This window comes from Pecten maximus, chromosome 16 (genome assembly GCF_902652985.1).
Source record: "Pecten maximus chromosome 16, xPecMax1.1, whole genome shotgun sequence".
Taxonomy (NCBI): domain Eukaryota; kingdom Metazoa; phylum Mollusca; class Bivalvia; order Pectinida; family Pectinidae; genus Pecten; species Pecten maximus.
The window spans coordinates 29,224,140-29,244,233 of NC_047030.1; positions in this window are offsets into that span (position 1 = coordinate 29,224,140).

Here is a 20,094-nt window from a genome sequence, read left to right on the forward strand (position 1 = left end):
TTAGGTGTAAACAGTCTATCTACCTAATCCATAAAGCCACACAGTGTTAGGTGTAAACAGTCCATCTACCTAATCCATAAAGCCACACAGTGTTAGGTGTAAACAGTCTATCTACCTAATCCATAAAGCCACACAGTGTTAGGTGTAAACAGTCTACCTACCTAATCCATAAAGCCACACAGTTTTAGGTGTAAACAGTCCATCTACCTAATCCATAAAGCCACACAGTGTTAGGTGTAAACAGTCTATCTACCTAATCCATAAAGCCACACAGTTTTAGGTGTAAACAGTCTATCTACCTAATCCATAAAGCCACACAGTGTTAGGTGTAAACAGTCTATCTACCTAATCCATAAAGCCACACAGTGTTAGGTGTAAACAGTCTATCTACCTAATCCATAAAGCCACACAGTTTTAGGTGTAAACAGTATATCTACCTAATCCATAAAGCCACACAGTTTTAGGTGTAAACAGTCTATCTACCTAATCCATAAAGCCACACAGTTTTAGGTGTAAACAGTCTATCTACCTAATCCATATCTCCTGTCATGTACCCAGTCCTATTTTTAACAACACTAAAACAGCTACCCCAGTACAACACACTTTTCATAACATTCTGGTTGTAGATTCTAATGTCATCCAGACAAATACCAGGACAATATAGGTCACAATGAAAGTATAAGGACAATAGGTCACAATGAAAGTATAAGGACAATATAGGTCACAATGAAAGTATAAGGACAATAGGTCACAATGAAAGTATAAGGACAATATAGGTCACAATGAAAGTATAAGGACAATATAGGTCACAATGAAAGTATAAGGACAATAGATTATAGGAAAACACAAAGACAATAGGTAAGAGTGAACAGTATTTTCTAAAAAATATAACATAAAACTAAGACTTTCCCTTAATTAAGTAACATTAAAATTTAGTGTATGAAACAGAGTTTTGTAACTACATGAATCAGAGCAAAGTAATAATATTACAAATTGGTAGGTCCTACCAAAAATACTTATATGGTACTGCCCATAGTTGCATCCAAGTGACTCCATTCAGCTTTCTCTGCAAGTATTGTTTACAAACATCAACCAAGAAAACAGTACTGTTAACGTTTTGAGACCCATCAATATATACTTATAGAACATTTTTACAGTATAGGTTCAGGCATTGCTATTTCACTATCTATAAGAACATATTACTGTAGGATGAGAATGAATGTCACTTTAAGTAAGATATATCATTAAGTTTGTGATGATCCATCATTACACTTGGTCCAGAACAAATTGATCTTACAGTGTACACAATAATGGCTTCAAAAGAAAAGATGGAAGCCTTAATACACCAGAAAGAAAGACTAACATTTATATCATAAACTTGTGAAATCAGCGATCAAATCATACCATAAGAGGCTATGGAGTAGTACATGGTTCTTTTTGTATCAAATACAAATGAAGGAACAGTATGTGTTGTTACAGCTGCAAGGAGTTTTGGAGTGTTATTAATGAGTCCAGCAGGACTTGGGGAGTGAAATGTACATGGGGATACTGGGGCTGTGCGAGGTACCATGTACTGCAGGGTGTGTTATGGGGAGGGGGGAGGAGTAAGATATACCTGTTCATGGAGAGAGAAGGGGAGAGGGAAGATGGTTTTTGGTGTTAATTTTTTATTTTTTTTGGGGGGGGGGGGGGGGGGGGGAGGGCTGATGTACAGAGGGAGTACTAGAGGGAGTTAGTCCTATATCAGTTCTCCACCGTGTCTCCTGACAGACAGATATAGAGGGAGTTAGTCCTATATCAGTACTCCACCATGTCTCCTGACAGACAGATACAGAGGGAGTACTAGAGGGAGTTAGTCCTATATCAGTACTCCACCGTGTCTCCTGACAGACAGATACAGAGGGAGTACTAGAGGGAGTTAGTCCTATATCAGTACTCCACCGTGTCTCCTGACAGACAGATACAGAGGGAGTTAGTCCTATATCAGTACTCCACCGTGTCTCCTGACAGACAGATATAGAGGGAGTTAGTCCTATATCAGTACTCCACCGTGTCTCCTGACAGACAGATATAGAGGGAGTTAGTCCTATATCAGTACTCCACCGTGTCTCCTGACAGACAGATATAGAGGGAGTACTAGAGGGAGTTAGTCCTATATCAGTTCTCCACCACGTCTCCTGACAGACAGATATAGAGGGAGTTAGTCCTATATCAGTACTCCACTACGTCTCCTGACAGAGATACATAGGGGCTGTCCTATATATCTAACAATTCTATTTTGAAGACTTTCTCAGTTTATATTCATTTTACTTCCTTTCACATTTCCAGGTGTAAATTAGCCTAACTGAGGATGTATTCATTTTAAGTGACCCCTCTTACAACATGTCTACTGCTGGGAGGGAAATGGCCGCACCATTTGGTATATACTTTCTGGTTTAGAAAATAATAAATAAGTAGAAAACTTTACTAACCAGTATTGTTTATCAGTGACGAGCTATCAACAAACCAGCACAGGTACACCTGCATTATCATCGCTCCAAACACAACACACACCAATAAATAATATAGGAATTCAGGTGAAATATGTAAATATGTTATTTTAACCGTGACTACAGGATGACAATATAGTTCTGTAGGGGTTAACTCACACAGGCTGACAGCATTACACTGTTATCCATAATTACCGCTATATTTTATACCTGGAATTTATCATTTTCTATTTTCGGATGATGTTAACTGTTATAGAGCCATCAACTGGAGTGACAATGACACATACACATATAAAGTGAAACATGAAACATGAATACAGAAATGTAACACCATGTCACAGGTAAACACTGATACATGGTCGTAACACAGGTAAACACTGATACATGGCCGTAACACCACGTCACAGATAAACACTGATACATGGCCGTAACACCACGTCACAGGTAAACACTGATACATGGCCGTAACACCACGTCACAGGTAAACACTGGTACATGGCCGTAACACCACGTCACAGGTAAACACAGATACATGGTCGTAACACAGGTAAACACTGATACATGGTCGTAACACAGGTAAACACTGATACATGGCCGTAACACAGGTAAACACTGTTACATGGTCGTAACACCACGTCACAGGTAAACACTGACACATGGTCGTAACACCATGTCACAGATAAACACTGATACATGGTCGTAACACAGGTAAACACTGATACATGGTCGTAACACAGGTAAACACTGATACATAGCCGTAACACCACGTCACAGGTAAACACTGATACATGGTCGTAACACCACGTCACAGGTAAACACAGATACATGGCCGTAACACCACGTCACAGGTAAACACTGATACATGGCCGTAACACCACGTCACAGATAAACACTGATACATGGCCGTAACAGAGGTAAACACTGATACATGGCCGTAACACCACGTCACAGGTAAACACTGATACATGGCCGTAACACCACGTCACAGATAAACACTGATACATGGTCGTAACACCACGTCACAGGTAAACAATGACACATGGTCGTAACACCACGTCACAGGTAAACACTGATACATGGCCGTAACACCACGTCACAGGTAAACACTGATACATAGCCGTAACACCACGTCACAGGTAAACACTGATACATGGCCGTAACACCACGTCACAGATAAACACTGATACATGGTCGTAACACAGGTAAACACTGATACATGGCCGTAACACCACGTCACAGATAAACACTGATACATGGCCGTAACACCATGTCACAGATAAACACTGATACATGGCCGTAACACCACGTCACAGGTAAACACAGATACATGGACGTAACACCACGTCACAGGTAAACACTGATACATGGTTGTTACACAGATAAACACTGATACATGGTCGTAACACAGGTAAACACTGATACATGGTCGTAACACAGGTAAACACTGATACATGGACGTAACACCACATCACAGATAAACACTGATACATGGCCGTAACACCACGTCACAGGTAAACACTGATACATGGACGTAACACTACGTCACAGGTAAACACTGATACATGGTCGTAATACTACGTCACAGATAAACACTGTTACATGGACGTAACACCACGTCACAGGTAAACACTGATACATGGTTGTTACACAGATAAACACTGATACATGGTCGTAACACAGGTAAACACTGATACATGGTCGTAACACAGGTAAACACTGATACATGGTCGTAACACCACGTCACAGGTAAACACCGATACATGGCCGTAACACCACGTCACAGGTAAACAGATACATGGTCGTAACACAGGTAAACACTGATACATGGTCGTAACACAGGTAAACACTGATACATGGCCGTAACACCACGTCACAGGTAAACACTGATACATGGTCGTAACACCACGTCACACGTAAACACTGATACATGGTCGTAACACCATGTCACAGGTAAACACTGATACATGGCCGTAACACCACGTCACAGATAAACACTGTTACATGGTCGTTACACCATGTCACAGGTAAACACTGATACATGGCCGTAACACAGGTAAACACTGTTACATGGTCGTAACACCAAGTCACAGATAAACACTGATACATGGCCGTAACACCACGTCACAGGTAAACACTGATACATGGCCGTAACACCACGTCACAGGTAAACACTGATACATGGCCGTAACACCACGTCACAGATAAACACTGTTACATGGTCGTTACACCATGTCACAGGTAAACACTGATACATGGCCGTAACACAGGTAAACACTGTTACATGGTCGTAACACCAAGTCACAGATAAACACTGATACATGGCCGTAACACCACGTCACAGGTAAACACTGATACATGGTCGTAACACAGGTAAACACTGATACATGGCCGTAACACAGGTAAACACTGTTACATGGTCGTTACACCATGTCACAGGTAAACACTGATACATGGCCGTAACACAGGTAAACACTGATACATGGTCGTAACACCACGTCACAGATAAACACTGATACATGGCCGTAACACCACGTCACAGATAAACACTGATACATGGTCGTAACACAGATAAACACTGATACATGGCCGTAACACAGATAAACACTGATACATGGTCGTTACACCACGTCACAGATAAACACTGATACATGGTCGTAACACAGATAAACACTGATACATGGCCATCAATAAACAGATACATAATGTCACTTTAAACAGAGCAGTCTCACTGCATATAAATTTGTATCTTTATCAAATACATTAAACTAGTCTAGGTCTAGATCAAACCCTGAAAATGTTTTATTAACACATTCAGGTTACTTATACAGACATTGTCCAGGGATGATGGGGCCACTGACTGACTTTTACAGTGTAATCACACTGAAATGCCATACCTGGGTACTTAAGCATGGTATGGGATCTAATCTGATCACAATATACAACAGAATTAACATTCAGAAGTTTAAATTAAATGTCATGCTAGACAGCAAGTACCAGTATTATAGACTTTGGTTTGTCTTAGCCAGATAGGGGACAGAATCAAAGCTTTCACAGAGGACATACTCCACTCTAACGTCAAAAGGGAGGAAGTGTCACGGAAGATATATATTTATTGTTCAGGAAGAAGAAATAAGTTATGAATCATGAAATGGTGCAGTAGGGTCCGTCATGTATAAACACCTTTGTTAATTTTACCTTACAGTAATCTTAGGACAAGTCGGATCCAAATGGTGCTTTGATTAATATACAACATTTACATAGCGCACTATCTAATCTGTAAAATTACTCTAATGTGCTGTACATTACGTAATAAAATAATACATATTATTTCAAGTGTTGCAGAATGTACAGAACATATGTCTTGAGCAGTTAAGATACATGTATATATATGTACAGGGAGTCTAAGATACATGTATATATGTGTACAGGGAGTCTATGATACATGTATATATGTGTACAGGGAGTCTATGATACATGTATATATATGTACAGGGAGTCTAAGATACATGTATATATGTGTACAGGGAGTCTAAGATACATGTATATATATGTACAGGGAGTCTAAGATACATGTATATATGTGTACAGGGAGTCTAAGATACATGTATATATATGTACAGGGAGTCTAAGATACATGTATATATGTGTACAGGGAGTCTAAGATACATGTATATATATGTACAGGGAGTCTAAGATACATGTATATATATGTACAGGGAGTCTAAGATACATGTATATATGTGTACAGGGAGTCTAAGATACATGTATATATGTGTACAGGGAGTCTAAGATACATGTATATATGTGTACAGGGAGTCTAAGATACATGTATATATATGTACAGGGAGTCTAAGATACATGTATATATGTGTACAGGGAGTCTAAGATACATGTATATATATGTACAGGGAGTCTAAGATACATGTATATATGTGTACAGGGAGTCTAAGATACATGTATATATATGTACAGGGAGTCTATACGTACATGTATATATGTGTACAGGGAGTCTAAGATACATGTATATATATGTACAGGGAGTCTATGATACATGTATATATATGTGTACAGGGAGTCTAAGATACATGTATATATGTGTACAGGGAGTCTAAGATACATGTATATATATGTACAGGGAGTCTAAGATACATGTATATATGTGTACAGGGAGTCTAAGATACATGTATATATATGTACAGGAGTCTAAGATACATGTATATATGTGTACAGGGAGTCTAAGATACATGTATATATGTGTACAGGGAGTCTAAGATACATGTATATATATATGTACAGGGAGTCTAAGATACATGTATATATATGTGTACAGGGAGTCTAAGATACATGTATATATGTGTACAGGGAGTCTAAGATACATGTATATATATGTACAGGGAGTCTAAGATACATGTATATATATGTACAGGGAGTCTAAGATACATGTATATATATGTGTACAGGGAGTCTAAGATACATGTATATATATGTGTACAGGGAGTCTAAGATACATGTATATATGTGTACAGGGAGTCTAAGATACATGTATATATGTGTACAGGGAGTCTAAGATACATGTATATATGTGTACAGGGAGTCTAAGATACATGTATATATATGTACAGGGAGTCTAAGATACATGTATATATATGTGTACAGGGAGTCTATGATACATGTATATATATGTACAGGGAGTCTAAGATACATGTATATATATGTACAGGGAGTCTATACGAGACTCAAAAAGAACAAGTTAACAAGTGATTTTTAACCTCTATCTTGAATTTGGCCCGAGTTTTGATAGCCATTTAGTGATTGATGTTACTCCATTATCTTGTGGTCCATCATACTTGTACTGCCCAACATAATGTTTAGCTGGGTGGATTAAAGCATTTCTGAATAGAGCCCCTTTATTTACAGCAATTGACCAACAAATTATTTAAACATAACAAAACAGATGAATTTGAATTAATTTGTAGACATAGACTTGATACGACTATACATTGTATATACAAAATGTGATATAAAATGTGATTCGGCTTTTTCTTCTCTTTGTTATCAAAGTTGTACAGAATTTGCATCTTTTACTTTTACAAGTTTATACAAGGACCATTTTAGTCTTCACCACGGAGGAACACAGGGGAAATAAAAACTTTCTAGACGAACACAGGGGAAATAAAAACTTTCTAGACGAACACAGGGGAAATAAAAACTTTCTAGACGAACACAGGGGAAATAAAAACTTTCTGGACCTGCTGTATAAAATCAATGTTAACTTTCTAGTCCTCCTATATAAAATCAATGTAAAGTCTAGATACAGCTAACTTTGTAACACATCACTATAGATAGGAATTCCAACTAGACTGAGTGGGCTCAAAGTCTACGGCTCCCTCATTCTAACATTACTCCATTAAAACTACCCATGTAGGTCAGAACCACTAAAAAATGGTGGTTCACGTGAAAACGACCAGGTAACAGGCCAACGTTAACACATTCACAGGTAAATACAAGGTGAAATTTCGCTACACTCCCACAAATGTTGTATTTACTACAAACAACCCAGTGTAGCACTCTTAGACAGACTTGGGCCTGTCAGGGGTTAGGCATTGCACTAGATAGCCATGTAAACATGGGAAAACGTGTGCCAACATCTTATCAAATCCAAACTTTCTATATTGGGGGCCCCTGAAGATCATCACTAATTCTAAACAGGTGAAGGTAGAGCTTAAATTGATCAAATTCATGGAGATTTCAATGTTGTAGTGTGGTTGTGTGTAACATACCTGTGTCAGACCAGAGATGAATCACGTTTTGTAGCTTGTTGGTGTGATGATTAGAAAACACTAGCCCTCTGTTTGTTTAAATCCAAATGGCTGAAATACCACATCTTCCATCTTAACTCCATGTTTTTATCCTTCAAACCTTGCCAGGTTGTCAGAGTAAATACCTGTCCCAGTAATTACACACAGAACACAGGTAGATCACAATAGACACAGCTGTACGGTGCTATCAGTAGGGACCAGAATGGTGTGTGTATTGCTGTAGCCTCTATACGGGAATGTCAAGCATGGCAAATTATCATTCTTTTTACCCTGTTGGGTTCAGGCGGGGTGGTGATTACTAGGTTTTCCTCCCCATGGGGCTCCAAAGGGATATTTATAAATCAAAATGGATTTAAAACTATCTTTTCTGTTCATAAATACATAAACCATTCTACATAATTGTGAATAAATGATGTACATGTACATTAGAACCATGCTATTCTGAAATAAGGAGGGGGTTTTAGAGTGACCTTAACAAGTAAATATGATATTATTTTGTAAAAACATCCATCAAATTCCAACCATATATTTGTGTTTTAAGGATGTTACAGTGCCATTAGAGAAAAAATCCTAATTTAATCCCTTCAAGAAAAAAATTAATATCAAACGTAAAATGTAAATAGTAACATGCTAGAAATATATTAAACCGCTAATAAAGACAATAATGATTTACTGCAGTGATGATGACAATAAAAATTAAAATCCTATGGCAAAATTTTCTGAAAGATATAAAACATATACCTTCACATTGCAGTCTATTAAAAAGAAGAGGCCTGTTGTTTTTTAGTCACTTGAGTTCTAATATATTTCAGTCAATTTGACCAATTTTGGTCCCATCCATCGGCCCCAGAAGGTGAGTAAGGGCCAATATGTACATACCCTCAAACTGACATCCCATGAATACTTATAATTCTAACAAAATTTTGATTATTTCCAACGGCAATTCAACAAATGATGCTCAAAAATATGATTTTCCCTGTATGAATGAAATAATTGTTATTTTTTTCTTTGACATTCCAAAGGTGATTAACCTAATCTACATTGAAAGTCAATCATTCATCCATGTCCATCGATGTGTTCAATTCAATTCAACTCAAACTTCATCTATATAGTTGGTAAATATTATAACAAATCAACATTAGCTCTAATGATGATCGAGCTATCAAAACCGACTCAAACAGTAAAAGACATGAACAAATACAGAATGAAATAAATAAAACATAAAAGCATACAAATGTATTTACAAGTGTACCTGATTAAAAAAAAACCCATTATATTTACCTTATTGTGAGAAAGAAAAAGAAAAAAATTGTAAAATCAGATAATAATGGTTTGGAAATATATTTCTTGGAGATATCTCTTTAGATATAGCAGTAGCACTTTGCAATATGGATATTAAACATGATAAATTAAGTTTATTTAAACTCTTACAAACAAAAAAATTAATCAATTGGAACTTAAAACTTTCTTCAAAAAAAAAAAAAAAAATGGTTTCCACAAACCATCAATACCATTCAAAATTAGAGGTTTATAATCCTGCATATGCTACCAGCTTACACTATGTTGGATACAAGACTGCCCTTTTTAATGACCTATATATATATTACATGTGCATTTCCTGAATCAATTTATATTTTCCCAAATATGAATGTCAATCCCTAGTCTTTATGCACTATCTAGTAGTCTCTAAACTAATGTTATATTCTGCATTAGAATTATGTATTTGTACTGCTTATTTATTACCAAGATTCATTTCCTTTTGACCCCTGTGATCTTGAAATTAGGTCAAGGTCATTCATTTGAATAAACTTGGTAACCTGTCACCCCAGCATGCTACTGGTCCAATATCATGACCCTGGGCATAACAGGTTTACTAGAGACTCGCACAACAAAAGCCTCCACAAATGGCACTTCAGGCTTCATTTCAGCTGATAAATATGTGGATTTCTGTTGGAGGATAAGGGGTAGTACCTTTATACCTCCTACGGGTATTATCTGTAATCCTCTATACACAATACTGCTTCACTAATGTTCATCAAATTATCTTGTATTCTCTCCAGTATTTATGCTCCCATTCACAAACAGGAATTCCAAATATTTAAAGGATGTATAATCAAATCAAATAACTGACAGAGCGGTGACAAACTATATAATTCTATACAAAAACTGCACCTAAGTGTTTTTACTGGCTTTGAAGTTTGATGTCATCTATAACTGGGATGTTATATAAACGAGACCTCAAATTAAGCTTAATTATACCATCAATCATTTGGCTAAAATGTCAATGCAAGTCATTATTCTATACAGCCATGAGAGCCTGGATTCAAGTGCATGTTACATGGTACACATGGGGAAAAGAGTGAGAGAAAGTGGAGGAGATCGACAACGATGCAGAGACGAACTGAAGATCAGAAAGAAAAAGCAAAGAAAGTAATAAAGGAGAAAGTAGTAACAGAATAAGAAAAGATTAAAGAAAGGAAAAGTATGATAAACAAAGGAAGAGAATCATGGATTGAAATAAGATGGCGAAACATCAGGTTTTTTTAGTTACTTAATTTATAAAGACTATAAGTTCTATACCTCAGTAAGCAGAGTGTCAGAGAATTTAGCCTCAGGGTAATTAAGATTGGATTCCCACCTCGGGAAACTGAGATCATAATCCATCCTCTGCTGTGGTTGTGTCTTCAAGAAGGACACTTTACCCCAATTACTGTGGATAGCATACAGTCTGGGCCTCCAGAATGTTGTTCAGTGAGGAAGTCACCAGCTACTACAAGAAGACTATCCCCAATATGACCCTAAATGACAAACAAGTTACACAGACATCTAATTCTAGCTGGTTAAGTCACGTACAATGAAATATAATGATTACATGGTGGAATATAACGAACTACTATAATTCAAATCAAACTGATCTAGCAAATAATTAAAAGTTTACACATAATGATAAGTTAGTGATATATTCTACTCTTCTACAATCCTATATCAGAGTCACAAGGACATCCACCATTCTGAATTAATGTCTAAACACATATTACCCAAATCTAAACCTGTATTACCCAAATCTAAACCTGTATTACCCAAGTCTGTACATGTAATACCCAAGTCTGTACATGTAATACCCAAGTCTGTACATGTAATACCCAAGTCTGTACATGTAATACCCAAGTCTGTACATGTAATACCCAAGTCTGTACATGTAATACCCAAGTCTGTACATGTAATACCCATGTTTAAACATGTAACACCCTTTTTTATCAATTCATTGTAGCCTGTCCAAGCTTCATTCAGTTTATTTTGTAGCATTAACATTTATCTGAAATAATGCTTTGAAAAATCTAAATTGATTATGCACCGACCCTGTTACCCCTCTCCCCAACCAATTTCCTGGACCAGAATACCACAATGATTGGCTCATTCCAGAAGACTCAGTAAGGCGAGATTATTACCCTATAGCATCAATATGGCCGCCTACAACGTGACAATTAAATCATAGTCTTAAGACTGCTTTCTGATCAATTCTGAGGAGAATTGGTACAAATTACTACATACCATCATCAATTGAACCTCATCCATTTATTGACTTATGCATCTGTTCAAAATTTCTATCGCTCTATTTATAGAGAAAAACCTCTATTGCCCTATTTATAGAGAAAAACCTCTTTGCCCCTGTTTATAGAGACAAATCTCTATCCATCTGTTTATAGAGACAAATCTCTATCCATCTGTTTATAGAGACAAATCTCTTTCCATCTGTTTATAGAGACAAATCTCTTTCCATCTGTTTATAGAGACAAATCTCCATCACTCTGTTTATAGAGACAAACCTCTATCCATCTGTTTATAGAGACAAATCTCTATCCATCTGTTTATAGAGACAGATCTCTATCCATCTGTTTATAGTGACAAATCTCTATCACTCTGTTTATAGAGACAAATCTCTATCCATCTGTTTATAGAGACAAATCTCTTTCCATCTGTTTGGAGACAAATCTCTATCCATCTGTTTATAGAGACAAATCTCTATCCATCTGTTTATAGAGACAAATCTCTATCCATCTGTTTATAGAGACAAATCTCCATCACTCTGTTTATAGAGACAAACCTCTATCCATCTTTTTATAGAGACAAATCTCTATCCATCTGTTTATAGGGACAAATCTCTATCCATCTGTTTATAGAGACAAATCTCTATACCCCTGTTTATAGAGACAAATCTCTATACCCCTGTTTATAGAGACAAATCTCTTTCCATCTGTTTATAGAGACAAATCTCTATCTATCTGTTTATAGAGACAGATCTCTATCCATCTGTTTATAGTGACAGATCTCTATCACTCTGTTTATAGAGACAAATCTCTATCCATCTGTTTATAGAGACAAATCTCTTTCCATCTGCTTATAGAGACAAATCTCTATCCATCTGTTTATAGAGACAAATCTCTATCCATCTGCTTATAGAGACAAATCTCCATCACTCTGTTTATAGAGACAAACCTCTATCCATCTGTTTATAGAGACAAATCTCTATCCATCTGTTTATAGAGACAAATCTCTATCCATCTGTTTATAGGGACAAATCTCTATCCATCTGTTTATAGAGACAAATCTCTATCCATCTGTTTATAGAGACAAATCTCTATACCCCTGTTTATAGAGACAAATCTCTATCCATCTGTTTATAGCGACAAATCTCTATCCATCTGTTTATAGAGACAAATCTCTATCCATCTGTTTATAGCGACAAATCTCTATCACTCTGTTTATAGAGACAAATCTCTATACCCCTGTTTATAGAGACAAACCTCTATACATCTGTTTATAGCGACAAATCTCTATCCATCTGTTTATAGAGACAAATCTATATCATCCTGAACAAACCATGTATGCTCACCAGACACTGAGCCACTGTAGACAGATCAGTCTGAATGGTAGACTGAGCCACTGTAGACAGATCAGTCTGAATGGTAGACTGAGCCACTGTAGACAGATCTCTGTCTGAATGGTAGGCTGAGCCACCGTAGACAGATCAGTCTGAATGGTAGGTTGAGCCACTGTAGACAGATCTCTGTCTGAATGGTAGATTGAGCCACTGTAGACAGATCTCTGTCTGAATGGTAGACTGAGCCACTGTAGACAGATCTCTGTCTGAATGGTAGACTGAGCCACTGTAGACAGATCTCTGTCTGAATGGTAGGCTGAGCCACTGTAGACAGATCTCTGTCTGAATGGTAGGCTGAGCCACTGTAGACAGATCTCTGTCTGAATGGTAGGCTGAGCCACTGTAGACAGATCTCTGTCTGAATGGTAGACTGAGCTACTGTAGACAGATCTCTGTCTGAATGGTAGGCTGAGCCACTGTAGACAGATCAGTCTGAATGGTAGACTCAGTCACTGTTGACAGATTTCTGTCTGAATGGTAGATTGAGCCACTATAGACATATCTCTGTCTGAATGGTAGACTGAGCCACTGTAGACAGATCTCTGTCTGAATGGTAGACTGAGCCACTGTAGACAGATCTCTGTCTGAATGGTAGGGTGAGCCACTGTAGACAGATCAGTCTGAATGGTAGACTGAGCCACTATAGACATATCTCTGTCTGAATGGTAGACTGAGCCACTGTAGACAGATCTCTGTCTGAATGGTAGACTGAGCCACTGTAGACAGATCTCTGTCTGAATGGTAGACTGAGCCACTGTAGACAGATCTCTGTCTGAATGGTAGAGCTGAGCCACTGTAGACAGATCTCTGTCTGAATGGTAGACTGAGCCACTGTAGACAGATCTCTGTCTGAATGGTAGACTGAGCCACTGTAGACAGATCTCTGTCTTAATGGTAGGCTGAGCCACTGTAGACAGATCTCTGTCTGAATGGTAGGCTGAGCCACTGTAGACAGATCTCTGTCTGAATGGTAGACTGAGCCACTGTAGACAGATCTCTGTCTGAATGGTAGACTGAGCCACTGTAGACAGATCTCTGTCTGAATGGTAGACTGAGCCACTGTAGACAGATCTCTGTCTGAATGGTAGGCTGAGCCACTGTAGACAGATCTCTGTCTGAATGGTAGACTGAGCCACTGTAGACAGATCTCTGTCTGAATGGTAGGCTGAGCCACTGTAGACAGATCTCTGTCTGAATGGTAGGCTGAGCCACCGTAGACAGATCTCTGTCTGAATGGTAGACTGAGCCACTGTAGACAGATCTCTGTCTGAATGGTAGGCTTAGCCACTATAGACAGATCTGTCTGAATGGTAGGCTGAGCCACTGTAGACAGATCTCTGTCTGAATGGTAGACTGAGCCACTGTAGACAGATCTCTGTCTGAATGGTAGACTGAGCCACTGTAGACAGATCTCTGTCTGAATGGTAGACTGAGCCACTGTAGACAGATCTGTCTGAATGGTAGACTCAGTCACTGTGGTTAGATGTGTACAGACTGAGGAATCTGAATGGTAGACTCAGTCACTGTGGGTTAGATGTGTACAGGCTGAGGAATCTGAATGGTAGACTCAGTCACTGTGGTTAGATGTGTACAGGCTGAGGAATCTGAATGGTAGACTCAGTCACTGTGGTTAGATGTGTACAGGCTGAGGAATCTGAATGGTAGACTCAGTCACTGTGGTTAGATGTGTACAGGCTGAGGAATCTGAATGGTAGACTCAGTCACTGTAGTTAGATGTGTACAGACTGAGGAATCTGAATGGTAGACTCAGTCACTGTGGTTAGATGTGTACAGACTGAGGAATCTGAATGGTAGACTCAGTCACTGTAGTTAGATGTGTACAGGCTGAGGAATCTGAATGGTAGACTCAGTCACAGTCACTGTGGTTAGATGTGTACAGGCTGAGGAATCTGAATGGTAGACTCAGTCACTGTGGTTAGATGTGTACAGGCTGAGGAATCTGAATGGTAGACTCAGTCACTGTGGTTAGATGTGTACAGGCTGAGGAATCTGAATGGTAGACTCAGTCACTGTAGTTAGATGTGTACAGGCTGAGGAATCTGAATGGTAGACTCAGTCACTGTGGTTAGATGTGTACAGACTGAGGAATCTGAATGGTAGACTCAGTCACTGTGGTTAGATGTGTACAGGCTGAGGAATCTGAATGGTAGACTCAGTCACTGTGGTTAGATGTGTACAGACTGAGGAATCTGAATGGTAGACTCAGTCACTGTGGTTAGATGTGTACAGGCTGAGGAATCTGAATGGTAGACTCAGTCACTGTGGTTAGATGTGTACAGACTGAGGGATCTGAATGGTAGACTCAGTCACTGTGGTTAGATGTGTACAGGCCATGACTGAGGAATCTGAATGGTAGACTCAGTCACTGTGGTTAGATGTGTACAGACTGAGGGATCTGAATGGTAGACTCAGTCACTGTGGTTAGATGTGTACAGGCCATGAATGAGGAATCTGAATGGTAGACTCGGTAACTGTGGTTAGATGTGTACAGGCTGAGGAATCTGAATGGTAGACTCAGTCACTGTGGTTAGATGTGTACAGGCCATGACTGAGGAATCTGAATGGTAGACTCAGTCACTGTGGTTAGATGTGTACAGGCTGAGGAATCTGAATGGTAGACTCAGTCACTGTGGTTAGATGTGTACAGGCTGAGGAATCTGAATGGTAGACTCAGTCACTGTGGTTAGATGTGTACAGACTGAGGAATCTGAATGGTAGACTCAGTCACTGTGGTTAGATGTGTACAGGCTGAGGAATCTGAATGGTAGACTCAGTCACTGTGGTTAGATGTGTACAGGCTGAGGAATCTGAATGGTAGACTCAGTCACCGTGGTTAGATGTGTACAGACTGAGGAATCTGAATGGTAGACTCAGTCACTGTGGTTAGATGTGTACAGGCTGAGGGATCTGAATGGTAGACTCAGTCACTGTAGTTAGATGTGTACAGGCTGAGGAATCTGAATGGTAGACTCAGTCACTGTGGTTAGATGTGTACAGACTGAGGAATCTGAATGGTAGACTCAGTCACTGTGGTTAGATGTGTACAGACTGAGGAATCTGAATGGTAGACTCAGTCACTGTGGTTAGATGTGTACAGGCCATGACTGAGGGATCTGAATGGTAGACTCAGTCACTGTAGTTAGATGTGTACAGAGTGAGGAATCTGAATGGTAGACTCAGTCACTGTGGTTAGATGTGTACAGGCTGAGGAATCTGAATGGTAGACTCAGTCACTGTGGTTAGATGTGTACAGGCCATGACTGAGGAATCTGAATGGTAGACTCAGTCACTGTAGTTAGATGTGTACAGACTGAGGAATCTGAATGGTAGACTCAGTCACTGTGGTTAGATGTGTACAGGCTGAGGAATCTGAATGGTAGACTCAGTCACTGTAGTTAGATGTGTACAGACTGAGGAATCTGAATGGTAGACTCAGTCACTGTGGTTAGATGTGTACAGGCTGAGGAATCTGAATGGTAGACTCAGTCACTGTGGTTAGATGTGTACAGGCTGAGGAATCTGAATGGTAGACTCAGTCACTGTGGTTAGATGTGTACAGGCTGAGGAATCTGAATGGTAGACTCAGTCACTGTGGTTAGATGTGTACAGGCTGAGGAATCTGAATGGTAGACTCAGTCACTGTAGTTTAGATGTGTACAGGCTGAGGAATCTGAATGGTAGACTCAGTCACTGTGGTTAGATGTGTACAGGTCATGACTGAGGAATCTGAATGGTAGACTCAGTCACTGTGGTTAGATGTGTACAGACTGAGGAATCTGAATGGTAGACTCAGTCACTGTGGTTAGATGTGTACAGACTGAGGAATCTGAATGGTAGACTCAGTCACTGTGGTTAGATGTGTACAGGCCATGGCTGAGGAATCTGAATGGTAGACTCAGTCACTGTGGTTAGATGTGTACAGGCTGAGGGATCTGAATGGTAGACTCAGTCACTGTGGTTAGATGTGTACAGACTGAGGAATCTGAATGGTAGACTCAGTCACTGTGGTTAGATGTGTACAGGCTGAGGGATCTGAATGGTAGACTCAGTCACTGTGGTTAGATGTGTACAGGCTGAGGGAATCTGAATGGTAGACTCAGTCACTGTGGTTAGATGTGTACAGACTGAGGAATCTGAATGGTAGACTCAGTCACTGTGGTTAGATGTGTACAGGCTGAGGAATCTGAATGGTAGACTCAGTCACTGTGGTTAGATGTGTACAGGCTGAGGGATCTGAATGGTAGACTCAGTCACTGTGGTTAGATGTGTACAGACTGAGGAATCTGAATGGTAGACTCAGTCACTGTGGTTAGATGTGTACAGGCTGAGGAATCTGAATGGTAGACTCAGTCACTGTGGTTAGATGTGTACAGGCTGAGGAATCTGAATGGTAGACTCAGTCACTGTGGTTAGATGTGTACAGGCTGAGGAATCTGAATGGTAGACTCAGTCACTGTGGTTAGATGTGTACAGGCTGAGGGATCTGAATGGTAGACTCAGTCACTGTGGTTAGATGTGTACAGGCTGAGGGAATCTGAATGGTAGACTCAGTCACTGTGGTTAGATGTGTACAGGACTGAGGAATCTGAATGGTAGACTCAGTCACTGTGGTTAGATGTGTACAGGACTGAGGAATCTGAATGGTAGACTCAGTCACTGTGGTTAGATGTGTACAGGCTGAGGAATCTGAATGGTAGACTCAGTCACTGTGGTTAGATGTGTACAGGACTGAGGAATCTGAATGGTAGACTCAGTCACTGTGGTTAGATGTGTACAGGCTGAGGAATCTGAATGGTAGACTCAGTCACTGTGGTTAGATGTGTACAGACTGAGGAATCTGAATGATAGACTCAGTCACTGTGGTTAGATGTGTACAGGCTGAGGAATCTGAATGATAGACTCAGTCACTGTGGTTAGATGTGTACAGACTGAGGAATCTGAATGGTAGACTCAGTCACTGTAGTTAGATGTGTACAGGCTGAGGAATCTGAATGGTAGACTCAGTCACTGTGGTTAGATGTGTACAGGCTGAGGAATCTGAATGGTAGACTCAGTCACTGTGGTTAGATGTGTACAGGCTGAGGAATCTGAATGGTAGACTCAGTCACTGTAGTTAGATGTGTACAGACTGAGGAATCTGAATGATAGACTCAGTCACTGTGGTTAGATGTGTACAGGCTGAGGAATCTGAATGATAGACTCAGTCACTGTGGTTAGATGTGTACAGGCTGAGGGATCTGAATGGTAGACTCAGTCACTGTGGTTAGATGTGTACAGGCTGAGGGATCTGAATGGTAGACTCAGTCACTGTAGTTAGATGTGTACAGACTGAGGAATCTGAATGGTAGACTCAGTCACTGTGGTTAGATGTGTACAGACTGAGGAATCTGAATGGTAGACTCAGTCACTGTGGTTAGATGTGTACAGGCTGAGGAATCTGAATGGTAGGCTGAGCCACTGTGGTTAGATGTGTACAGGCTGAGGAATCTGAATGGTAGACTCAGTCACTGTGGTTAGATGTGTACAGGCTGAGGAATCTGACTGAATGGTAGGGATCAAGAGGTGGCAATAAACAGACAGATTAGTACAGCAGACTCACTAATAAACACATACAGCAGATCTGACACTGATAAAGCTTCTCTCTGACACAGATGTTGTAGATATATGGGTCAAAGGTCACTGATAACAACAATGTAACATGCACCGAGTTATTTCATGTGTAAAATACACACAATCTATGCAAGTTACAAATTGTGTAAAGTTGGGTTAGAAACATTACATATCATCATGTCCGTATTAACTTACATCAAACAATTATTCACGTTATAAAGGATTATATACAGAAAGATCATCTTCTATGATAAAAACCTTCTTTGTACACTTTAGTTGTGTATAATATTCCTGACTACAAAATTGCATAAATATGTCAACAAAGCTGAACTGAATGGAACTAAAACAAAATTTGAAGTACAACACACTGTATACTATCTAGAGTCGAACTATGGAAACTCAAACTACGGAGACTCTCTGATAAGAACAGGACAACACAGGTGGCTAGAGTACAGGCACCTATATCTAGTTTTACTACCATTATCCACAATATACAAAATATCAAAAAGGTAACATTCCATTCAAGATCATCAGAATCCATCTCAAAAATAAAAGCTCAATTTTTCATTTATTGTCGTGTTTAAAAATCAAAGTTTACACCTAAACATGCTCAAGTAATCTTAAGGCATGAAGCTTGACATTGTCATTAAATATACTGGGGGCATAAATAAAACAAATGATGGGGAGGGGGGGCACTAATAAAACAAATGATGGGGAGAGGGGGGGCACTAATAAAACAAATGATGGGGAGAGGGGGGGGGGTCCTAATAAAACAAATGATGGGGGAGAGGGGGGGCACAAATAAAACAAATGATGGGGAGAGGGGGGGGCACTAATAAAACAAATGATGGGGAGGAGGGGGCACTAATAAAACAAATGATGGGGGGGGGGGGGGGGAACTAATAAAACAAATGATGGGGAGAGGGGGGAACTAATAAAACAAATGATGGGGAGAGGGGCACTAATAAAACAAATGATGGGGAGAGGGGGGCACTAATAAAACAAAATGATGGGGAGAGGGGGGGCACTAATAAAAACAAATGATGGGGGGAGGGGAACTAATAAAACAAATGATGGGGAGAGGGGGGCACTAATAAAAACAAATGATGGTGAGAGGGGGAACTAATAAAACAAATGATGGGGAGAGGGGGGACTAATAAAAACAAATGATGGGGAGAGGGGGGAACTAATAAAAACAAATGATGGGGAGAGG